This window comes from Echinops telfairi, unplaced genomic scaffold (genome assembly GCF_000313985.2).
Source record: "Echinops telfairi isolate 266 unplaced genomic scaffold, ASM31398v2 ScPeMD7_7461;HRSCAF=8499, whole genome shotgun sequence".
Lineage (NCBI taxonomy): Eukaryota > Metazoa > Chordata > Mammalia > Afrosoricida > Tenrecidae > Echinops > Echinops telfairi.
The window spans coordinates 6741470-6767750 of NW_022111361.1; the positions used below are offsets into that span (position 1 = coordinate 6741470).

A 26281-nucleotide genomic window follows, 5' to 3' on the forward strand; every position below is an offset into this window, starting at 1 on the left:
GTCCTCTCTCTGGACTGGCTGCTCTAATTGGGAACATCGTCCTCAAGGCCTGGTGGGCCAGGATGTGCTCCAGTCTCTCCTCCTCCCCATTCATCTGCTCCCAAATTCTCCGATCAGACATGTCCCTCTCCCGGAGCTGCAGATTCAGTGCCTTCCTCTGAAATAAATTATTCTTGGGGGTGGGGCAGGTGTCCATGTTGTTAGGATTGGGGCTGGCCCCTCAGACATTTTTAAATTTTTTTAGGAGTAAGTTTCCTATGCAGTTCATATTCTACACATCTCTAACTCAATTAAGCAACTGATTGAGGATGAGGATGGGGAATGAGTGATAAAAAAAAGATGGAAGGAAGAGGGAAGGCATTTAACAAAGTCACAGGTTCCTGAAACCCCAAAGAAATGATATTCCTTACATCTTTTCTTTGGTCTTCCAAACTAGGTCACAATATTAACAACAACAAGATCGTTTTGGCATTGCTGCCTTTCTCTTGGGTGCCTATGCGTTCTTTCCTATTTATCACAAGAAGCCCAGCCTCCCTGCTGTGGGGGACATTGCATGAAGAAGGGTAGAGCCAGAGGAGGATAAGGTCTGCCTTCTTCCCTTACTGCCCAGGACGCTGGAACCCATCGAGGTTCATTTCATCAGATTCGTAGATTAACCAGAGCCCAGGCCTCCCTCCGTGACAGGCCTGTTGTGCTCCTGTACCCGGTACCCTAAAGGCTGGGCAGAAAGGTAAACACATGCCTTCTTCATCCTTTCTTCAAGACACTGATGTGAATAGACTAGGTGGAGGTAGAATGAAGCTGCCGTATATACTCATGTATAAGCTGAGTTTTTCCAGCACATTTTAATTAAAAAAATTTTCTCCCCTAGCACATTATTAATTCAGCTTTTGTGGTAAAAGCAGGTGCTTCGGCTGATATTTGGGTCAGCTTATACTCGAGTATATACGGTAGTAAGTGGCCAGAAGGTAACCATCATTAGGTAAACCCTCTTGGGTGGGCTTTTGTTTTTGAGTTCGGAGTACTCCAAATTCAGTGTCATGGCTAATTAATATAGAGACTGTTCAAAATTTAAGAGAACATAGCCATTTTTTCCCCATGAAATTCACATGTTCAATAAAACTGGTTGCCTTCAAAATCCTTCAGCGTAACAATTTGATGATCAATTTAGTGGTGTGATTTAAAAAGGAGGACTTAGGTTAATAGTAAAGTCTAACATTCTTAATTCAATGTTTTCTAAAAGTGTATTGATTTATAATACATTTTCTTCCCCCATAGGTACTCAGGGAAATAGGGATTGGGTTTAGCTAGTCTTCCTCAGCAATTTATATCACCATCACCATGATTTTGTTTCACCTTTTTCTCTTTCTGTCTGATTTGTTTTGCTTAATTCTACTCAACTCCATACCTTGGTCAAATGAAGAGATTTTACTGTCTACTGGATGGAACATTTGCAAGACCCATCTCTAAGGATAAAGGTTCCCACACGTTAGTGGCCATGTCTTTTAGCTGATTAGGATGGTCTTTTAAGGATGGTCGAAGGAACTGATTCTTTGGTACCAACTCTTAGGTTCTCCTACAGGTGGTCAGAGATCAGGCCATGGGATATATGTTTTAAACAAACACTCCCATGAATTTGGGTCCAAGTTGTCCATGCTGCTGAGTCTGTCCACGGGGGACCCTCGGTTTTCTTCACCATCACTTGGGATGGAAGAAGTCTATTCCTCAGATGGACAGCATTGACCTTCTAGTTGAGGAACATAGTTCAGGAAAATTCATTTTCAACGTGCATCTCTGCCCTCGCTTTGTTATTTGACGGCAACCCAAACTCCCAACTCAGTGCCGTCGAGGCAGTGCTGACTCCTGGTGACCCCGGTGCATTTCCAAGGAGTCTGTACTGCACATGCTACCGGTCAAGAGTGACATTTGAGAAGAAGTGGACTTTGAACAATAGCTGACTACAAGGCCTTGTACAAAGCACATTTTCCAAGAAAAAAGATTCTCCTCTCCCGGTGGGTGAACTTAGAGTTGATCCAGATAAACTTGTGGATGTTGTTGCTGAAGAGGCCCCAGCCTGTCTTTTTCTTTACTCTGCCAACTCTCGTTAATCTTGAAGACGAAAACCCAAAGGCCTTTCAATCATGAATCATTGTACGTTCTTTGTCCTGTTTCAACGAGCTGACGAGAGTGGACATCTTGGAAAGGAGATTCGGTTCACACGGACTCAGCGCACTGGGTACACACTGAGGTGACACAAGGGTCAGGGAGTCCGATATTGGGCGTCTGGTCCCTTCGGGAAGGTGGAGGAGACAGAAACAAACTCAGAGAAAAGAAGCCACTTTGCTGCTATTTGTTGCTTTGCAATTCCACTTGTAAAATGTGGTCCAACTTTTCTTCCGATAAAATGCCGAGAGGCCTGCTACCCTCATGCATTCCTTGGTCAAACACTTATCCCCCTAAACATCAGGCCAAGTGAAAGTCTATTCACATTCCTGTGTGAAAAGGAAAAGTGGTCTGGCTAGATTCTAAGTAATAGGCATTCTCTTTAAAAAGTCTTGTCTTTTCCTTCCTTCTGGAAGGTGCTCAAGAAACCATGAATGAAAGTAAAATAAAATCAAGGGGGAAAAAACTATCTCTCTTTTCTTCTCTCCTCTTGTCGCATACCCCGTTGCCACATCAGAGAGATGCACTGTGAGTCTGCTTTGGACCCTGTCCATATGAGCTAGTTACTGTGAGTTTCAGAAAGACTTTGTTGTAATATAATTTCACCAGTTGCTTGGCATGGGTCCCTGATGGACAGGCCGAGAAAACGGATAATAGAAGCTGGTGAAAAGGCAGAGGCTTTTAATGTCTAATTCAATTCACTCTTCATAAGAGAGATCAGATGTGAAGGGGGCTGGAACAGCTCCCAGTTTGGATGAAAGTAAAGAGAGTCAAAATAGAAGAAAGTTAAAAAGTGCTTTGAAGGACTGGAACTATTTGCATTCGTAAGGTACTCCAGGTCCTGAAGGAACTGGCAGGTGCCACTGTGGTGGCAAAGCCATTATGATTGGTTTTTAATTACAGAGCCAAAGAGAATCCTGAGAATTAGGCATCGGTAGTATGACAACTCTTGTAAAAAAATACGTAGCAAAGCTGACCTGACCATGAGAATTGTAGGCAAGACAGACTTCTGTAAAACACAGGGGATCATATGAAAACAGTTTACTCTTCTCTCTCGAAACTCTATCACCAATAGGGTGGTGTATGCCTTCAATGGCAGCAGACCAATCTGCCGAGCAGTGAACGTCAGGCGGCAATAGATATGCTTATCCTAACCGTGGTAAGCTATGGGATAGCGACCAGGAAACCAAGGGAGGTCATATCCAAAGACTATTTACCATCGTCAGCCACCTTCAGTGAAGGACTACGTATGGAATGATGGGAGTCCCTGGGAGGAACACAGGGTTAACATGTGCTGCTAGCCAGAGATGTGACGTTTCACTCCACCCACAAGCGACCTTGGAAGAAAGCCCCAGTGATCTGCCTTGGGAAAAGCAGTCATGGAGAAGCCCGTGGAGCACAGTGCTCTTCTGACTCACACATAGGGTCACCATGAGTCTCAGTCAACTCCAACACACACACACACACACACACACACACACACACACACACACACACACACAGTTTTGGTAAACGTTTGTAGAACAAATGAGGGTCCCATTTAGCAGTCGCTACACAGGTGATTCCGTGACTGTGGTTGGGAATTTCACAATGTGCTGCCATTTTTATTGATTGCATTCCGCATGTTCTGTTGCATCCGGTTTGCCTGGACCTGGACCCTTCCATCTTTGCCTTAGAGAGACTGCTGACCCTTTTGGCGCCTATAGATGATTTTTAAAAAGGTGCACAGAATTCACAGCTCTTCCTCGGGTCTTTGTTTCACGGGCCCCTCAGTTATTTAACCCAAAGGTGATATGGAGGAGAGTTTTGGGTCAGGGCTTAAAGAGTACCTCAGAGCACTGGTCCCAGGGAGTCCTGGTTTAGTAAGTATGGACTTAACAAGAACTTGAGCTTCTGTTCCATGCTCTCTTGTCTCCTATCAGGATAGTTCTCTTGTGACCCGATGAGACTGATAGTGGCAGCAGGGCACCGTCTAGTTCTGGTTTCAGGCTAGATGAGGTGGGGGCTCATGTAGATTGTTAGTGTTGTCCACTAGCTTCTTTTCTGAGCCATTCGCTTTCTTTCTCTGCATGAGTAAAGACCCATCGTTGTAGCTTAGATGGCTGCTCTCAAGCTTCTAAGAGCCCTGACACCCCTCACCAAATTAGAATGTAGCACATACTCTCTATGAGCTTCATGTTGTTCAATTCCATCGCGTCCGTTCCAGCCTAGGGTGGCCCTGAATCCAGCAGAAACAAAACCCTGCCCGGCTCTGGATTGTTGCTTGAGCCCCACTGTTGCTGCCGCTCTGTGGGTACTGCTCTTCCAGGGTCTTCCTCTTCTTCACCCACTCTCTGCTTTGCCAAACACGATGTCCTTGTCCGGGGACAAGTCCAGAGTACTGTGAGGCAAAAGCTTGTCATTCTCATGTCTGAGACGCATTCTGGCTGTACTGTGCCCAAGACAGATGGGCTTGTTCTGGCAGTGCATGGGGCTTCCTGTAGTCTTCATCTGCACCTTAATTCATTCAAATGCAGCACCACTTGTGCCATCTTCCTTACTGTCTGGCTCTCATGTTCATAGGAGGTGATTGAAAATGCTATGTGGGGTCAAAGTGACACATACATACGTTGATATAGAGGTACATCTAGATGAGCACACATGTGTATACAGACATACATCCCCACACTCCTATATACGTGCATACATACATATATATAGAACTGCATACCTCATCGCCTGGATCAAGCTGGGTGCTCTTCACCCAGATTTGGAACTATTATGAAACACAAGTAATAAGAACAAATAAATAAAAGAGCTGTCTGCTACAGAGAGGGTGAATCCCTCACCCTGGTACTCACTAAGAATCATTTCCTCTTTGTATACCTATTTTACGGGATCACGTACTGTTTGCCCTTTGGTGACTGACTGATTTCACTCAGCAGCATGTTTTCCACATTCATCCGCAGTATGTTTTAGAAATATTCGACACTTCTTATTGCTTTGTAGTGTTCCATTGTATGTGTGTACTACATTTCCTTTTGCTATCATGGATAGTGCAGCAATGAACACCTTGTGCTTCTATACGTAGGATTGTTGGATCATAACTTCATTCTGATTCTAGAGTTTGGGGTAAGCTCCACACTGTTTTCCATAGTGGTTGTGCTGTGTTACCACCCATGAGTAGTTCCACCTTAGCAGGAGGGGAGATGTTCTATCGTCATTTTGATTTGGATCACTCTAATGACTATGGACATCGTTTCCTATATTTGTTGGCTACTTGAATATCCTCTTTGGTGAAGTGTCTGTTCATGTCCTTTGCCCATTTTTTGATTGAGTGTCTTTTTGTTTTAGAGATTAGAGCCTTATTGGCCATCTTGTTTCTGAAAAATTTCCCTGGTGTATAGGTTATCTTTTTATTCTTTTGATAAAAGTTTTTTGATGAGCATAAATATCTAAGTTTTATGAAATACCAGTGGTCTGCTTTGTTTTCTGCTGTTCTTGCATTTTGTACAGCCAGGGAACCCCTGAGTTACGGATGAAACTTGTTCCTGACTGGTGCATACAGTTCTCATTTAGCTTTACTGTAATAAAAGGTTCAAAGCCTTGTCAGTGACTGAAAGTTCCACTTAAAGTACCTATGGATAACGTGATTCAGAATAAAAGAATATAACTCATGAAATTATCATATTTCATAGGGTTGCCGATGCTATCTAAAATATAAAGACATTTAAATTTACCTTAGTGAAAAAATGACATGCATGCTATATGATTAAATTCATTATGGATAAAATTTCAGAAGCACATACAAGATGAGGAAAATTTATCCTTACTAACAATTGAAGCATGCTGTAATGTCATTTGGAGAAATGGAGACTAATGATTGAATTTGAATGACATTTCAGAGAAAAGTTAGAAGTTAACTGAGTGCTAATTGGGTGGAGAGGAAGCAGGGTTTTTTTTTTTTTTTGTCTTGTATTAACACTTTTCATGTTGTGGGCTGTGTTAGTCTGTAAGACAAGAGAAACAAATTCATGGACACTGATCTGTGTATAGGAAAGAGTTTTATATACAAGAGCAGTTGAATATTGAGAAAACATCCCAACCCAGTCCAGATCAAATCCATAAGTCTGATATTAGCCTTTATGTCCGATACTCATCTATAAAGTGCTCTTCAGACTCATGCAACATATGCAATGATGCCAAATGCAGGAAGATGACAGGCTAGTGGGTGGGAAGTCTTGTGGATCCAGTGGCAGTGGAAGCATGGTGCTGGCAGGGGTCTCCACGTGGCTCCTCCAGTTCCCAGGGAATGGGGTCTATCAGTGTAGTGCCATGTATCTTGTCAGTAGATCATTTTTCAGGGAGTGAGCTTTGTCAGTAGAGAGTCTCTAAGGGAGTGAGCAGAGAGAGAAATGTCTCCCACCTCCAAAGAGGAAATACAGGAATTCCCAAAATCCTCAGGGGAAAGCCATGCCCACACAGAGGCCTCATTGGCTATACAGTGATTGACAGACTAGACTCCACCCCTACACGCTTAATCCTTAAATTGACAAATGATTATATAACTACCACAGGCTGCCGATTCACCGTGTAGTAAAAAATCTAGCTAGAATCCTTGATGTTTTAGCCATTTACTGAAATACTGCAGTCATATTAAGATTTTTAAGAAGGTAAGGATTTCGGGTCAAACGCATCGAGTCGGAGAACTTTGTAACAGAGTCATCCCTGTTACCATTGATTCGATTCCTACTCCTGGTGGCCCATGTGTTACGAAGTAGAGCTGAGACCTCGGAAGGAGGACTCTTCTGCCTTCAAACCTTCGGTAACACTAGAATTACACTGGTAGACACCTATGGCCTTCATAACGAATTAGGAAGTGCCATCTTGCTTTGTGAGTTAGTTTATTGTGCCAACCTGGCCGATAAACACGTGGGATTAATTGAAGGGCGGAGGGATAAATGGCTCGGTGAGCCTCGCCTTTCTAGTTCTCAGGTCTCTTGCTTTGTGATGGTCGCACCAGTGTGTAGCTGCCTTAGCAGTTCTCTGCTTCAGCTTGCAAGGCTCACTTCCTGCAACACATCCCCAAGGAGAAGTCACATGGACCTACCCTGATGCAGCCCTGGGTGCTGGAGCAGCCGCGGAGACCCCTGCCAGTGCTGAGATGCTTACACATTCACTGACTTGGCTTTCCTTCTGCATTCAGCATCATTACGTCTGCTTTGTGAGATGGAGGAGGACTTTGTGGACTGGTGTTGGACATATGGGTTAATGGGTTAATGTTGGACTTAATGGGTTTGGGCAACACTGGGTTGAGGTGTTTTCTTCATGCACACTTAACCTTTATATAAAACTCTTTCTTATGTATGAGTTTTTGTGGATTTGTTTCTCTAAAAGCACCCAGACTAATATACTTTTCTAATTCCAGTCAGGGGCTAGCATCGTCATCAGGGAGGCTTTTGCAACTGGGCAGTGGTGGCAGGTGTGGGAACACATGGATAAGTGGTGTGATGAATGGGAGGAACCAAGTCTGTGGTCTGATTTGGATGACAGGGTGGATGGTGGTGTCCTGACCTGAGAAAGGGACCCTGTAGGGGAAATATTTTTTTGCATGATAAGCAATCTTTGTAAAAATGCTTTAATCTATAAAAATGGAGATGCTTTTAAAAGTAGGAAGGCTTCTACTCAAAATGGCATCACAACACCCTTTATTATCTGATAAATAGTGAATTAAAATGCCCTCTCTCAGGACATTAGAGTGGACGTGAGTATTTGTCTTGCCCGGCACCTTATTTTTGTAGTACACCACCTTGAGACCAACACAATCAAGCATCTACCCTGCTCCAATCCACCTTTACGAGGATTTCTGATTCTTCCCAGTGCGTAATATCCTACTGCCTCACATATTTACAAGAAATAGCCACAGTACACAAACGATTCAGCTGTGAAGAGTGGACACCTCCATGTACCCTTACAAAAGGATCTGTGGAAGTAGTTGTTAGTGTGTGGAAGGGGAAGGTGGTAGTTACACGATCAGTTGTCAGTTTGAGACTTAAGAGTGAAGGGGTGGAGTTTAGCCTGTCAATCAGGTCGCAGCTTGATGACCTCATCTGGAGGCGCTAAGGAGATAAAAAACTCGTTGGAGGCAGCACACAGACACACACACACACACACTCCCTGCGAGACATTCCTGTTCGGAAGACACATGGAGCTAAGTGAGAGCTCTGTAGCTGAAGGAGCCACGTGGAAACCCACGCCAGCGCTGAGATGCTTCCACCGCTACTGGATCCACAAGACTTCCCACCCACTGGTCTGTGATCTTCCTGCATTCGGTGTCATTGCATGTGTTGTGTGAGTCTGAAGAGGAATTTACAGATTGGTGCCCGACATATGGACTAATATTGGCTTTATGGGCTTGATCTGGACGGGGCTGGGATGTTTTCTCAATATTCAATTGTTCTTGTATATAAAGTTCTTTCTTATACACATATGAATCTCCCTGGATTTGTTTCTCTAGTCTACCTGGATGAACACAGGGAGTGCCAAACTTTGTTTGACCCTGTTGAGTGTGAAGTTTCTGGAGGATATACAAGTGAGGTGTGCATTGGCCAGGTGGATGTTCCCACCGGAAGTCTAACAGATACATTTATGCGTTGCAGGAATCAGAGTCTGCAGCCAGAGCTGTGTGTGGATGGGATGCGGCTGCTGATACTTTTTAATCCCACAAGGCTGGCATTTGGCCCCAGGTGACTTTGGGTTACCAAGTTCAAGGAGCTCGGAAAGCAGTACTAACATAAAAAGTGTGACGTGTGACTAATTTGTTCATTGTAAGAATATGTTCTCGCAAATTGAGGGGCCAAAGGAGGAGGATCCTTAAGCACTTGTGATTTAGAAGATAGAAATGCCTCTTTGTTTATAGCAAGAGTCTGCGTTTGAAGTGTTACTAAGCAGAGGTTCTCGCGATAAATAGAGCTTTATAAGCAATTCACAGTGGAGACAATGACTCTTGAACAACTTTAGTGCCACAGAGGCATGGTTCGGCAGAAATCCACCTCTTCTGGGACTTGCTGTGTACCTTACAGAAGGCCAGCCTTAGCCCAGTTAGGTTTGAGTTCTTAGTGGGCCCTGCAGGGGGACAGCATGTGGGGCAGAGATCTCTGGGGATACACATTTAGGAGTCCTTAATCTCAAGGCCGTTTGCATGTAAGTAGATTTGCCACCGCTGATGCATTCACACTGCAAAGTTCAGAGTTCAAATGGAAAAGAGGGCCCGACCTTCCCAAAGTTTAACTTGGAGTATTACTTTTGGGTGAATTGGGTGGCTCTGCCTCAGTTCTCTCTTTCATGGGCTTTTCTGGCTTCCACGTCCCTTACAGATGTGCCGTGTCGCTCCCTCCCTCTCTAGTTTCCTGTCCTCACTTGACCTTCCCTAGTGGTGCTCCTTAGGGCTCTGACCTCCGAAGGAACCTGACTTCTCTCTCTAATTGTTCCCTAAGCAGCCTTGTCAGTCCCAAGAGGTCAGTTACGATGATGCTCATATCTGTGTTTGTAGTTTACGTCTTTCCTTGGCCCCGGGTTTGTCCTCCAGCTGTAACCTCTGCACATTGTTGATATGTGAAGCTTTGAGCATCTAGGACTGCCTTCGTGACACCCCCACAACCCATTCCTCCATCCTCATGCCTGTTTCCTGAATATGCATCAACCAGAACTGCTCGAGCTTCTAGATTCAAGGCTGTGACTATACCAGGGCATACTAGGGTATATGTATTAGGGCTGAAGACTATGCTAGGGTATATTTGAGAGTATACCCCCCCAAATAAGCCCCCAAAACAAAGCAGAAAGAAAGTATGCATTTTTCCCGCTAGGTGAGCATCCAGCAACTTGCCCTGAGTTAGTGCGCCCAGTGGCATCACCTGGGAAGGCTCTCTCTGCTCACAGTAAATTTTTCGTAAAAGCAGTTTCCCTTGAACCTCTTTTATTGTAATGGCTGATTTAAGAGAACAGCGTGTGGCCGTGAAATTTTGTTTCCTGCCCTGGAAAAATGCCACAGAAACTGTTGTGATGTGGAACACAGTGTACCAGGACAGTGCTATGGGAAAAACTCAAGTGTACAAGTGGTTTTCTCATTCCATTCAATGGGCCATTGAAGGGATGGGGAACTTATCTGGATGTCTTTAACGGAAGATTTGGGAATGAGAACGATCTCTGTGAAGTTTGTGCCTTGTGTCCTGACTGACTAGGAAAAAGTGCTGAGTGGAAACATGCCATGCTTTGAAAGAACAGCTCCTAAGAAACCCAATTTTTTTCCCCACAAGGTCATTACTGGTTGATGAAACATGGTGCTATTCTTATGACCCTGAAACCAAACATCAATCAAGCCAGTGGAAGACCCCATTGTCACTTTGCCCTGAATAAGCTTGTCAAGAGAAATCAAAGATCAAGATGATACTCTTTTTTTTTTTTTTTATGTGAGGGGGAATAGTACATTTAGAGTTCATTCTACCAGGTCAGACTGTTAATCAAGCTTTCTATTTACAGTTTTTTAAAAGATTGCATAGCAGTGTGCAACAAAAAGGCCTGATTTGTGGCAGATGGGGGACTGGTTTTGCCGCCACAGCAGTGCACCTGCTCACGCAGCTATCTCAGTATGCCAGTTTTTGGCAAAAAACATCATGCCTCACTTGCCCCATGCACCTTACTCACCCGACCTCACTCTGTGCGACTTCTTTGTGTTTTCATGAATGAAGAGGGACATGAAGGGACAGCGATATAATGACTTAGAAGAGGGGAAGAAAAAAATCAGGGGAGGTGTTGTCAGTCATCCAAACAGGAGTTTGAAAAATGTTTCAAAAATGGAATTGCAGATTTGACAAATGTATGTAGTGTCATGGAGAGTACATTGAAAGTGATAAGGTTGTTTTGTGAAAAAAGTTAAATTCATAGCTTTGAGAAAAATTCTGTTTTTGGGGGGTGTACCCCTCCTATACTAGGGGTGCAGATTATATACAAGGCTGCAGACTATACTAGGGTATACTAGGGTATATATGTACTATGGATGCAGACTATATATACTAAGGTATGCTAGGGTATATATACTAGGGCTGCAGGCTATACTAGGGTGTATACTAGGGCTGCAGACTATACTAGGATATACTAAGTATATATACCAGGGCTGCAGATTATACTAGGGCATACTAGGATACATATACTAGAGTTGTAGCCTATACTAGGGTATACTAGGACATATATACTAGGACTTTAGACTATACTAGGGTACACTAGGGTATATATACCAGGACTGCAGACTATACTAGGGTACACTAGGGTATATATACCAGGACTGCAGACTATACTAGGATATACTAGATATATACATGAGGGCTGCAGATTATACTAGGGTACACTAGGGTATATATACCAGGGCTGCAGATTACACTAGAATATACTAGGTATATATACGGGGTCTGCAGATTATACTAGGGTACACTAGGGTATATATACGCCAGGGCTGCAGATTACATACAAGGTTGCAGATATGTACTAGGAAGTGGATTATAAATAACGATGGAGGCAGTGGTCCTAAATGAGGAGGAGTAAGAAAGCCTGGAATCAGACAAGGAAGCACATCAGAAGTGGGTTAAAGAATTCCTGAGGCCCTGCCATGGGGAAGGCAGGGACTTTTCAGCCAGTAGCACTCGATCTCCCAGGAGTTCACAGAGCAAGAAAAGGAAATGAACAGGAGAAGGTGTGCGGCTTTATGGGGGACACAAGGTGTGATGAAAAACCCGGAACAAGAAAGACCTCTGGGAGGGTATTCAGAAAGATCCACGGAAGAGTAAAGGTTCAGGTGAGTCTGGACGGATCATTTAGCAGGATAAGATGGTCGGAATTGGGGCTCAGGGATGACAGAGGCTATTCCAAGTGGAGAGAAGAGATGGTGCATGCCAAGATGTGCAAGTGTGTGGGGGAGGGCAGAGGGAGGAGGCTAGCTGGGCAGGCCTGGCTTGTCAGGTGTGACTGTGGCCGCCATACCACACTGGTGCCTACCCTGGGTTTTCAGTTTCATCAACAGTCTGATTTGTGTGTACTACTACAGAAACAGAGTTCTCCAGACCATGAAGAGCCATCCATCTATACATATTTGAGAGGACGTAGATCGGGAGCATGGACAAACCTGGAGAAGTGGTATTCTTGGCAATTGGCAGAAAATTGGAAACCATTATCTCATTGGCTTTGTCTACACAAACTGCCCAGTTTTCCAAAAACAAACATTCAGTCTCGGGCATTTCCAAACATGGAAACAACCAATTCTAATCGTGATACATGGCGCTGACTTAAACCCTCAATCTCCCGTGAAAATTATGATCATGCGCAACAAGCAACACTGCCTCCATCTCTTTATTCTTTCTCTGCATCAGTAGGCCACTAGAATGCTATATTCAACCAGTGTGAGCCATTTTTATGATTAAGCCCATATTTATTAAAGAGCTACTATGAAGACCAGGCGAACTATAAAGTACAGAGAGGTAGCCCAGTATGCAAAAATCCAATCCAAAAAATATTTAAATTATGCTTTGCATTGAAAGAAACCTTCCTGGTGTGTCTCAGATAATTCTGTGTTTATTTATGCTAGCTGGGTGACCTGGTATATTACAGAGGAAAGTGCACATGAGAACCATTGTTTTTGTTTTATTTTGCCCTGCTGTCTGGTTGCCAGAACGTTCTACTTTAATATGTGTTTTCATAGTTGCGTATTCATATTAGAATAAAATCTTGGTTGAACAAATGGAAAATTTCTAATGGTCTTGGACTATTAATTAGGCGAGCCTTTGTTAAGTTTGTTGCTTTAAAATAGGTTGACTGAGAGGCACGGTTGTAAAAATTCAGCATCTCTCAGACAAAGAGCAGAAAGCTGACCTGACGTCATAAAACATCCAAAATACCTTACACTTTTGGGAGAAAAGTATTTCAAGAGTAGCATGTGACGTAGGGGGAGTGAGGTTTTAGAAGGGATGGGTTCGACGTTCCTGACAGTCTGTCTCCTCAGTGATACTGGTCTGTGGTGAGGAAGAAGCTCTTCGGGTTCTCAGAGTGTGACAGGCACAGTGACACTGCCATGGAATCGAGGGGACCAGATTGGCACAACCTCTCACATTTTTCTGTACGAACCCCCTGCTCCCTTTTCTGAAAGGCATTCATGTGCGGCAGGGCTAGCCATGCATAAACTCCCCACCAGGCTTCCTAATGAGTTGACCAAGAACCATGACCAGACCAGGTGGTAAAGTCATGTCAATTCTTGGCAGCCGTGAGTGTGTGTGACCCTGTGCTTTGGCTGGGACCGTTGCTGGTGATTTAACAGGAGAGAGAAGGCAGTGCTGGCCCCTTCATTCATTATCCTCCCAAGTGTGCGAATTGCCAGTGAAATCCTTCAGTTAGCATCAGTCTCATTTTCCACTCAAAGAATTTTGATCTCGGAATGCTAGCATCTTAGCCATCTGGTCCTGCTATCACAGAAAGACAGCAGGTGAGTGGCTTCTATTCTTTCCCAGGTTAGGCGGCCAGGAGTCCCCATTCAGAGTATGTGCTGGCTCTAGGGCAGTGGTTCTCAACCTTTCTAATGCCGTGACCCTTTCATCCAGTTCCTCATGTTGTAATGACCCCAACCATAAAATTCTTTCGTTGCTACTTTATAACTGTGATGAAGATGGTGACCCCTGTGAAAGGGTCGTTCGACCCCCAAAGGGGTCTCGACCCACAGGTTGAGAACCACTACTCTAGGGGAAAGCTTTCTCTCTTTGTTAGCTGCAGACAAAGGTCCAAGTCTCTTCTGAGCTTTTGTTCCTATGTCTCGACCTTCCTGTGGTCTGTTCTCTTCTTCCCACCCCCATCTCTGCTTCCTCTGCTGGCTTGTTCAGTCAGTCTCCGTTGTATCACCAGAGAGATGGATTTAAGACACACTGTACAATCATCTGTGAGGTAGGTAGTTTATTGTGCCAACCTGGCCGATAAACACATGTGGGGTCATTGAAGGGCGGAGGCTCAGTGAGTCTTGCCTTTCTAGTTCTTGGGTCTCTTACTTTGTGATGGTTGCACCAGGGTGCAGCTGCTTTAGCAGTCCCCTGCTTCACCTTGCAAGGCTGACTTCCTGCAAGACATCCCCAAGGGGAAGCCACATGGACCTACCCCGATGCAGCCCTGGGTGCTGGAGCAGCCGTGTGGAGACCCCTGCCAGCACTTGAGATGCTTACACATTCACTGAATCGGCTTTCCTCCTGCAGTCGGCATTATAGTGTGTGTTTTGTGAGATGGAGGAGGACTTTGTGGATTGTGTCGGACATATGGGTGAATGTTGGACTTGTAGGCTTGGGCAGCACTGGGTTGGGATGTTTTCTTGATGCACACTTAACTTTTCTATAAAACTCTCTCTTATACATGAGTTTCTGTGGATTTGTTTCCCTAAAGTACCCAGACTGACACAATCTGGTTTCATTAACATAGCAAAGATAACCTATTTCCAAAATAGGATTATAACCACAAGTATGGAGTTTAATATGTACAATTATTTTGGGGGGGGTGGGGGGGTGAGAGGGGATACAAGTCAATTCATAACATGTAACTCCTTATGATTAAATCATGTTGATGAGGCATCTGCTCAGCTAGGTGCCGCGGGAGAGAAACACATTGCAGTGCAACTGAGTCATGGAGATAGTGTAACTGATGAGAGAAGGAAGACACAACAAGCAGTTTGTGAAGAACAGTGTTCATCGTTCAACACCCAAACCCTAAGTGGACAAACTGTGGGGAATTCAACACTTATGGCTGGACTGAGCGGGCAGGGACACATTTGAACTTTCAAGGTGGCTTCTGCATCTCTGTACTCTGGGATTGAATCTTCTAGCTCCCCCGATCTGGAATTTCAGCAGGAGCGCGGGCTGCCCAAACACATATGGGGGCTGGTGACAGAAAAGGGGGTCGCTCGTTTACCCCAGTGACTGTCTTTTGACCCAGGTGTTTGCAGTCTTAGTCTCGGATCCTTGGGGCAGCAGGAGCGAAACCAGGCCACGGAAACCCAAAGAGCCGGAGCCTTTGCTGCTGAGAAGAAACTCTGCCTCCCAGAGAAAGCTGTCGTTCACAGGAGAAGGGCTCCGGTGGGGGCTCTTGTCTGCGTAGAAGTAGTTAGCCAGGCCTTTCTTCCGTGGCGTCTGCAGAGACTGTGACTCTGGCAAAGAGCAGGTCACATCGCTCGGAACCCCGGGAAGAGCAGCAGGGATCTGCATCGTGGCTGCTTTCTTCCTGGTTATCTCCTTCCCTGCACGCCCTGTGGTTTCTCTCCATTCTCGACAGGTGCCTTCTCTGGGGAGCGGGTAGTGTGGCCGCAGGTGATGTTACCCGAGCAGGCTCAGTGCACGGCATGGGCTTCCTTCCCCTGGCATCTGACCCACATTTCTGGGAAGGACTCGGGGCCCCCTTGGGTCTCCAGTGTACCCCAAGATCACTGCCACTCCAGCCTGGGGACCTCTGACCGCCCAGGCTCAGGAGCTATGCCCTGACGGAGGGAGGGGAAAGCTTCAGAGTCACTCTCCCTGCTATCAGGTTGATTCGGACTCATAACGACCCTACCTGGGTTGGGGGCGAGGCTGAAACCCATCCAACAGACCTGGCTGCGGAGGGGCCCCGGGCGGCTCACAGATTCATGGTGCGAGTCTACGCAGAAGCCCCCCCGGGAGAAAAGTCTCATGATGGTCTCTGGAAAACTCTGCCTCGGAGCTCAGCCCTGCTCTCTCACACACCGTACCGCCGGTTCGCATCCACCCCACCGCCCTGGGTTGGGTCTTGGTGAAGGGGTGTGGTGTCTCCTGACAAATCCTCCCAACTTCCTTTACCACCTCATGCTGTCGAACGAAAAATAATAAAAAATAAGAAAGTATTAAAAAGCCCACTGCCATGGAGTTGTGAAACCGCATAGGGCAGGGTAGAGACTGTAGCTCTTTACGTAAGCAGAAAGCCTCATCTTCCTTCCGAGGAGTGGCTGGTGTTTTCAAACTGTTGACCTTGTGGCTAGCAGCCCAGAGCCTAACCACTTGCCACCAGGGGTCCATGTGTAAAGATTTTCTACCCAAAGGGGCTCTGATAGCATCTGTCGATGGTAATGTTCATTCTTTTAAAACACTGTGGCTCTTGATAAAGGCAGCAGGCAACATGCCTAGCCCTTCATTTGTTCTGTTTAAATGAGTGCATTTTTTTTGGTCACATAAGCTTTTATTAGAAATGTAGTCCTTGTTTTACATGGCTAATGATTCTTAAAATTTTATTCCATGATTAAACCGCGTAATGTGCTATGTTTACATTTCTTGAAGAACTTTTCTTCCCCCTCTCTGGAGCTAAACATTATGTCGTGTTTTAACTACTTTATTACTATTCTTTCCCACAGTTTCTGCATATGATGGCCTCTGACTCTAGAAGCGTACCTCTCTATTAAAAAAAATCATTTTATTGGTGGCTCGTACAGCTCTCATTCGATTCATACATACATCCACTGTGTGAAGCACATTTGTACATGTGTTGCCATCATCATTCTCAAAACATTTTCTTTCTACTTCAGCCATTGGTGTCAGCTCCTCATTCCTCTCCCCACTCCCCCCCAACGGATATGCTCTTGCATAACTGCATGCGACCATCAAAGTCAGGAAATGAAGACTGATTTACCACTGCCCTTTAACGATCAGACCCCTGTCCCCCAAATTATTTCCTTAGCAAAAGGATCCAGTCTGGAATCGAGTGCTGCTATTAATGGTCTTGCTTCTTTAGTTTCCTCCGACTGGGAATGAGTCCTTGTTCTTTGGCTTTAAGGACATGTTGGAAGGCCGGTTGATAAAGTTACTCAATCTTGCATTTGCTGTTTCTTCCTGATTAGGTTCTTGTCGGGTTGTGTATCTTGGCAGGGATTTCATGGGAGGGATGCCATCGTCTCATTGCGTCCTGTCAGGGGACACATCATTTTGATTTCTGTCATGACAGCTTGGGTTATTGAACTTTGATCTCGACGATGCTTATGTCTGCCAGGCTGCTCCTCCGTCAAATTACTCTTCCTCCTTCTTGCCAGTCGTAACAGTTTTGAAGAGACTATGCATAGCCCGTTCATCCTCAAACTTTGTTCATTTCCTTTTACTCGTAGCATCTTTTGGTTTCCTTTTTTAAACCCCCCCCCCCAATTGAGCTTGGAAACCATCCTTCCTTATTTTCATGCTTTAAGTGTTTCATTTTCATCCAGTGGGGACATCCACCAGCAAGTGTTCTGTGCCTTTTTGACTCGCTTCCTTTATTCTTGGGGAACATACTGACTTTCGGGCCCAGGAAGATGCCCCAGGCCCGTCTTACCCAATCCCTCTGCCGCCTCTGGAGTTCGTGATCTGTTCAAGGATCCCCCGTAGTGCAACAGTTAAGCACTCAGCTGCTAACAGAAAAGTGGGCGGTTCGAACTTACCTTGCTTGCTTGTGTTACTCAGGTTGTCTAGACAGACAAATTCCTAGACACTCTTATGTGTATAAGAAAGAGCTTTATATACAAGAGCAATTGAATATTAAGAAAATCTCTCATCCTAGTCCAGATCAAGTCCATAACTCCAAGATTAGCCCATATGTCCAATACTAGTCCATACGTTTCTGTTTAGACTCATGCAACCATGCAATGACGCCAAATTCAGGAAGATCACACGCCAGTGAATGGAAAGTCTTGTGGATCCAGTGGCGGCAGAAGCATCTCAGCACTAGCAGGGGTCTCCATGTGGCTCCTATAGCTCCCAGGGCTCTGGCTCCACCAGCCTCTCTCCATGTGTCTTCTCAACAGCAATGTCTCACAGGGACTCAGCCTGTGCCCTGCCTCCGGTGAGCTATTTATCTCCTTAGTGCCTCCAAATGAGGTCATCAAGCTGCCACCTGATTGACAGGCTAAACCCTACCCCATTCACTCATAATCCTCTCAAATTGACAACAGATTATATAACCGCCACACTGATCTTTGGGAGGGAGACCTGGGGAGCCGCTTCAGGAAAGAACATAGCCCAGAAAACCCTATGAGGCAGTTCCCTTCTGTCTCTTGGGGTGTCTGGGACTTAAAATGGACTTTGATAGCACCTAACAGCGAAGTTGATATCGTGAGGACACGAGTTCACATCCCGAGCTGCAGGTCCAGTAACACCGTTCTCTGACAGCCCCAAATCTGGCTTCATATACCTCCAGCCTACCGACCTATTTGACAGCCGCCATATATGCGTTTGTACTGAACTCTTGCTCAGGAGCCAAGTGCCCTCTGAGGCCATCCTTGCCTGAAGGCTCTGACTCCTTGTCGAGGTCACTGTAGCCCCTTCCATCTTCCGTGGTGTCCTCGTGGATTCTAAGCCCGGTCTAGGAAGCAAAGTGGGAAGAGTTCTCTATCATCCAGTATCACAACCCATGATTGCAGTTTGGCTGGCACAGGTGTACCATGATACTGGTTTAAAATTCTACATCTATGAGACTGAATGCCTGGACCAGTCTCTTTGTGAGCATGGCTATTATTTTAGGGGGTTTCATATTCGTTTCAATGAAGCTGCTGCTGCTCAAACAGGGTTGGGACCCCTCCCTTTGCAACTGCATTTATCACCGACTTACAAGCCAATCAAGAAACCCAGCCTCGTTACTCTCTCATCACAGACCTGCTCGAAAGCAATCAGAGAGAGCTGCTTAAAGCTCTCTGGAAAAATTGTCTTGCTTTTATTAATAATGGTTCATTTACATGCTAGTCTCCCTCCGAAGATGGTGAGGCTGTTCAGAGGCCGTTAAGAGCAGAGGCCGGCTTGACTTCACCTTGTAGCCAGTCCAACACCGTGCATGCTGTCTAATTTAGTGACTGGATTCTGTTTTTCCATTTGTTTTCTGCAGCCCATAGTCTCGATTTAGTTCCCAGTGACTCAGCTGTTGTCCAAAATGAAATCCACTCTCCATGTATGACTAGTTACCACAAGTGAGAAGAGCCCTAAGTATTATGTCTTAGGCGTTGAATAGTCTCAGAAGAGAAATACTCCCCTGTGTTTTGAGCCTTCTCAAGATCACAGAATGATGTCTGATGTCTCGGTTTCATTAGAAGGTGATGGCATGCTTTTGTTGTGTAAATGAGTTCTGGGTGTTTGTGTAAAGGCCCGGATGTCATTACTTTGTGGCCATCGTTTATATCCATCCCAAACTCAAGGCTGATCACATCACAGCCACCAGCAGTCGCTCCCTCTGTTAGACGGCACTGCTCATGTTTAGGTCTCAAGTCAATGGAGACATCACCTGCGCGTCTCATCATTCAAGCTTCGTAACGCATATTGTTCAAAGCAAAACATAATCGTTATTGATAGAAAAAACCCATGCTCTGCACCTCTCCGAGGATTCTGCGTTTGTCATTGTTCAAGGCTTCTGATGTGCCACTCATTATAAAAGGTAGCTAATTGAGGACTAAGAAGTGTATATAACATGTTAACTGTATGGTACCAGGAGTTACACAGCGTAGCAAAAACAGAGCCGCGCAGACAGACGCCGAGCTAGCCCCCAGGGGGCTGAGAATGAAGCAATTACCACACATGTCAGTGTGTGTCATATGTGTCCCTTCTACGTTTTTACATCACTGAAATTAAGAAGAGGAGAGATCCATTTTAGCAATCTCTAAGGAGGACAACCAAGTTGAACAGCTAGGACTATCTATGCATTTCCCATTCCGGTATGCATTTTTGCTTGTGTCAGTATCGGTGCAGTTGGGGAGCAGAGAGAAGACATGAGCTTTGCACTGTATTGTGAGGTAGTCTGTTTTATTGCATTCCACGTATTTGGCTCGGTGTTGCTCTTCCTCCTGTAGAATTACAAGGAGGCATCCTCATTTAGCCCCTGGTATGTCAGGGCATATTGGCTTTAGAGGCTTGGAAAACAAGACTGAATTCTGGTTCAAGCAGGTGACCTAACCCTGTGTGTCTTAGAGGAACCATGGTGGCCCAGTGATTAAGCACAGTGATTAAGCTTGGAAGGCACCATCCACATCCGCGACAGGACAGCAATGTGGTAGAACAATGTGGCAGCCTCTTTCCATAGGGACTTCCAGCTCTGGAAACCTTTGTCGGGCAGTTTGGCACTGTCCATGTCTTAGGGTTACTGTGATTTGGAAATTTACCACCACCAAGGGGCTTGGTTTTGGGTATGGGCCTTGGTGTGCTTTGTGCCCAAACAAGATACCTACACAGGTAGACCAGGGAAGTTTAAATGTGAACACCTACCCCAGTACGTCTCACGGATGAGTTCATCAACATATTATCGGTATTGTACTTTTTAAAATCTCAAGATGTTGGTAAACCGATTGCCAGCGTTGAATCTGACTCATAATGACTCTATGGCACCGAGTAGTCCCACGGGGTTTCCAAGCCTGTCAATGTCTGTGGAAATAGACCCCCCTTCTTTCTACTGTGGGATGGCTGGTGGCGTCCAATACCAATCATTCAGTGAGCAGCCCAGTGCTTAACCAGAGTGCCACCAACTCTCCTTAAGAGGATGTCCTTTCACACTCTAAGATGGCACACTAACCAAGTCTCTCTTTGGGTCCTTTCCCAGGATGGTATCCAGACTCATACCCCAAATTGTCATGTGGTGCTGTGGGAGACTGGCTGGAGTTTAAAGGGAAGGTCTCATAGAGGCAGGCTGAAGCAAGGACCTGGAAAGAAAGCGTGGATATTTGTGTCTTGTAGAAAAAAGCAAAGGAAGGCCCTTCAGAGGAGAGCACTTGCTACAGAATTCACCATCTACATTGGGGGGTGGGCGGAAAATAGATGTTCCTGTAAACGCTTCCAGTGTTTAATGAGGTTCTTGCACGTGCTTCTAAGTTTGGACCAACTGAGCTGCACGTGCTTCTAAGTTTGGACCAACTGAGCTACCCATCCCCTGGATCAGGGAGCAAAGTGGAATCAACAGTGCCACCTTGTGGCAGGAGAGTAACCAACACGTCAGAGTGGGGAGACGTCCCTTCTTCCAGAGCATGCTTTTGCTCCAGCCACCCGCCTCTTGTCTCTTTCTCGCTGTATAAACAAGATCAAGTCTATTTTCTTTGGGTGGCTATAAAGAGAAGGATCTTGGAAATGAACTCCTTAGGGTGAGTTGTAAAGTTTGGCTAGAGGATTCTTCTTTATGACACGAGCAAAAACCTTGAAGGCTTGCCCAAGGGAGCGGCCATGGAAGGTAGAGGACGCTGCATTTGCATCTAGGAGCCGGTTCCAGATGCTGAGGTTTGGAGGCTGTGCGCTGGGACTTGAGTGGCTCAAGGTGATCGTGGATCACGTGTGAAGGTCCAAGGTGGTAAATACGAGGGACCTTCCAAAAGTGTGTGGAAAGATGGAACCGAAAAATCACGGAACCTTGGTGTGTACTTTCTGAGACCCTCTGGTGCTGGAGAGATGTCAAGCAGCGACATGGAGAGTGTGACTGTTTCTTGGGAGGGAGGTGTCTTATTACAGTCTTTGCTCTTTCCCTTTTTGACTTAGAGAATTTTTTTCTTCTTTTGGATGATGAAAGCCTTCGTTGTGATAGTTCTGGACGATTACTTGAAAAACAGTATTTCCCAGTTGCTAGTAAACACTTGGAAACTCACACAAAATGGTACGACATTTAAACCACGCAGGGTGACTTTTGTCCTCAATCAGGAACGGGAAATTTTGCACTTCCTTGGCAGCGTCTGATTTTACCTGCGGAATGGGAGATGGGTCTTCAGCTTTGAGGGTGGCTTCCCCCCTTACATCTCTTTCCTTTTTCCTTTCTCTCCAGCACATCGTGCATTTCCTTCTGCCTGGATCCACCCCACCGCCTCCATGCAGCCTAGTTTTTAGAATAGTGCAGGTGTTGAGCTGAGGCTCTCCAACCAGTATCAGCTGGCTTCTGTTAAGACCCTGACTTTGCAGCATCCACTTTGCTTTGAAATAATGCTTTCATGTGTGTTGTATGGTTTTTCAGCCAAAACTTTTTTTGGAGGTGGGCGGGAGAGGCGGGGGGTGGGGGGGTGCGGCAGGAGGTCATCCACGGTGTTGGGAAGGCTGGGCTGGATTGCTACATTCTCTTTATGACTCAGAGTTACCCCAAAGGAGAGAGGTTTAGGTTATGCGCCGAGCTGCTCCCCGCCAGGTCAGCAGTTCGAAACCACCAGCCTCTCCTCGGAGGAGGCTTTCTGCTCCCGTGCAGTTAGTGTCTAACCCACAGGGAAAGTTCTGCTCCGTCCCTTGGGGCTCTCAGAGTCCGAGCAGACTCGATGGCAGTGAGTGGGGCTGAGTGTGGGTGGGAGAGAACCGTCCCGGGAGCTTTGTGACCGAGATGGGAATGTGGAAGGAGGAACGAGGTGTGTGGGGCCACGACCCACGACCTTCCGATTCTAGAAACGACGGTGGTTTTGTTCTAATACTGAAAGCAGAAGAAAACCTACCTTCCTGTGTGCTGAACAGGAGTGGGGCCAGTGAGAGGCAACACTTTTCTACCCGTCCCCCAACCCCCCTAGAAGAACGTCACTTTTTAACGCTTGGGGTTTTCAGCATCGTTCAGAGCAAGGAGCAACGGGGACCCCCCCACAGCGTACCTTCACTTTGAGAGGAATGCTGCTTTGGAGATGGACACCTCCATTGAATTGGATCGGTGGTTTCAGTGGATGATCACTGGGTGGAGAAAAGCTACCCTCTCCCCCCCAAGACTGCTTGAGGAAAACAGGGGGTGAACTCTTTCACGTTTGGGCAACTAGCCCCTGTCCTCTTGGAAGGATCAGGATCAGGATCAGGTGTCCTGGGGCAAAACATCCCGTACTCTCTCCGCTCCCTTCCATGCGTGCAGCAGGTTGGCGCTGTGAAATCGTTGCCCTTGGGTGTAGCTTCTCAGATCTCAAATGTAACCACATCAGGTCCAAGTAATCAAGTAATAGCAGAGCTGCCCCCCCCCCCCAAAGCTCTTGTTACTTCAGGGCAACAGGCTCTCCATTTACACCTTCTCCTGCTATCAGCCTGGACACAGCCCAGTTGGCTCCAACCCCCATAAAGACATGGAGACCCCAGCGGATGTTTGAGAGTTTTTTCTTCGTCACATTTGCATACTTATTAGTTAGCAAGTGGATTGGTATCGTCATTGAGCGTATTTTAGCAGCGAGTGCACCGTTCTGACTTCCAAACAGAGAAACGTTCGCCCCAGCCTGTGTTTGTTTTGTAAGACAGGTTAAACGAATCCATGAGAAGCTCAAGGTGTGCAGGTAGAATCGCTGACCAGAGGTTTGTCGATATGCTACTTTCTAGGTTCCCAGTCTTCTCTGTGGAGCGGTCAGGGTTGGTTTCGAGCACGAGTTCTGTAGAAGTCAAGGGCAGGATTTCTACCCGTGATAAGCCGTCACCCTCACTGGGCCGAGGTCTGCAAAGAAGCAGGGCTGTGCGGGCGAAACAGAGCTGCTAAGTACCAGCAGATGCAGCTAAACATCGTAAATGCATATGCTGACGCACGTAGGCGGGGCCGGTGCTAAGGCCTGGGGCTGGGGGTGAGTTATGAATGGGAGTGGGTTCTGAGCAGCATTGGCAATAGAAGGGAGTGATGTGTATTGGGATAAAAACAGCACTCCAGTGGTTGTAGTGATTTTATAGCATTGCCGTCTCTTCCTTCCTCGTGCCGTATCCAAAAGGGATTGGGGGAATCCATTCAGTGTGAGGGCTGTTTTGCTTTGGGGAGCAATAGGGGGTCGGTGGGTGGGGGAAACTGGTGAGAATATTGCATATAGCGGATGAAAGCCTTCTTCCCAGCCTTCGAGCATGGAGTAATTCTCCAGAGGTGATGGTGGGCACTTCCTAACTTAATGGTTTTCTTAATGGAGACTGCACCAAACACATGTCTCCCTTCCAGCCTCCAGCCCACAGTTGGCGTTGGTGTAGCTCCGCACTGTAGTAGCCGCTTCTCTTGTGATGCAGTTCATCTGTCGAGATGACGAGAGAGGGCTTTCAAAGGTTCGTGGCGTAAAGGGATGAAAAGGTCATGCACGCTTACCCACAAACTTTGTGAAGTTCTCTGTGTAGAGTTGAGCCGACAGCTAAGCCCTGAACTGCCACCAGGAGTTGGCTGGAGCCATCCTGGTCTCCTCTTCTGGTGTCTACCCTCTGTCCTTGTCCTCCGTTTCGGCAGCCAGCAACCCTTGGCTCAACCACAAACCTTTCAGTTCTCCTATCACCTTTCCCAGGGGATTCTGTTATTGGCTCAACCAATAACATACAGTGACACGCCCCACCCCACCCCTCCCCCGAAGGATAGGTTCACCCAGAACCGCAGAATGCAACCTTATGTTGAATAAGCAATGAAGGTAAGGCTCTCAAGATGAGATCACTTGCATTAGGATGGGCCCTATGTGAGTCTGGGTAGACTAGAGAAACATATCCAGGGAGACTCATATGTGTATAAGAAAGAGCTTTATAGACAAGAGCAGTTGAATATTGAGAAAACATCCCAGCCCAGGCCAGATCAAGTCCGAAAGTCTGATATTAGCCCATTATATAAACTAGCCCAATCTATACATTCCTCCTCAGACTCATGCAACACATGCAATGATGCCAAATGCAGGAAGATCACAGGCCGATGGGCGGGAAGTCTTGTGAATCCAGTGGTGGTGGAAGCATCTCAGCACTGGCAGGGGTCTCCATGTGGCTCCTCCAGTTCCAGGGCTCTAGCGTAGCTCCATGTGTCTTCTCGACAGGAATGTCTCTCGGGCAGTGAGCATGTGTCCCACCTCCAGCGAGCTATTCATCTCCTTAGCAACTCCAAGTGAGGTCATCAAGCTGCAACCTGATTGACAGGCTCAAATCTACCCCTTCACACTTAATCCTCTCAAATTGACACAACAGATTATGTAACTACCACGGGTCCCAAATCAGAAGACGTGTGCCCTTAGAAGAGACAGTAGAGGAAACGATGGGGACACAGAGTGAAAGGGGTGTGGAGATGAGGCAGAGATCGGTGTGGCTCCCCTGCACAGCACCGGGCGCCCAGACTTGCTGGCAGCCACCAGAAGCTGGAACGGAAGCAAGGCCACATTCTCCCCCAGAGCTGCTGCAGAAGCCTTCGTTTCAGCCTCTGGCCTCCAGAAGGGTGCAGAACATATTTCGGCCGTAAGCGCCCTGCCTGTGGGGAATTGGGGCAGCAGCCTCCGGAAGGTAATACGCCCAGTGTTACATGCCGGACGTGTTAGTGAATGGTTGTTAGAGGAATACGTGGGCGCAGAGGGCTTTAAGGACAAAAGGACACCAGAGATACTTGGTTGTTTTCAGCTCTGACTGTACATCAGAAGCACCCTGGGTGCTTCCTGAAAGGGACAGAGGCAGGGGTCCCGACCCCAAAGCAACTTTAACCAGAATCTCGGGGGCTTGCGCTGAGAGGGATTTGTATTTCTGAAACGCCTGAGGTGATTTTAAAACCCAGTTCCAGCACCACGAGCTGGTCTGCCTGTCTCACTTTGTAGACGAGGAAACCACGACTCGGCAAAGCTGCCTTGCCCTCCAGAGACAACATCTACAAGTAAGGCCAGAGGCAGTGGGCGCGCAAAGGCGCCTCTCTGTATTACATTGTAGAGAGGAGCGGAGAGGCCAACTATTCATTCAGTTTGCTTCATTTTGGGTTTTGTGGGTGGGAGTGAATAACAGCGTGTGTGTGTGTGTGTGTGTGTGTGTGTGTGTGTGTGTGTGTGTGTTTCTCAGACACCCCACTCTGCTTTCTAAAGAGGCAAATCTTTGTCCATGTGCTACTATATAAGAACACCCAGGATCATCTCTTTTGCCTTGTTTACTGACTTAAAAAAATTTTTTTTATTATCCATTATCAATAAGGAGTTTTAGTTTCCCGAGTCCCCTAAGAAATCTGAACCGTCTAAAATTTCCGTATGGCAAAAGAAATAAATAACTGAGTTTGTAGTCTTATTGGCTGTGAGTGTCTTAGTAAATAACATAGAAGACTTAATGTTCTGGATAATTGTTTTAAAAAAAAAAAAAGAGTGTCTGTTGAAATAGGACCTTCATTTCCAGGCCGGGGTATTAAATCTAATCTGCCCACTTGGGTTATCCCTCCTTGGGAGACTCATAAAGAT

General features: G+C 46.3%; 1 protein-coding gene across 2 annotated transcripts in view; it reads left to right on the forward strand.

Moving 5' to 3' along the window:
- Positions 1 to 26281, forward strand: part of NEBL (nebulette) — a 463302-nt gene that overhangs the window by 87307 nt on the left and 349714 nt on the right. The gene's annotated exons all lie outside the window — the stretch shown is intronic.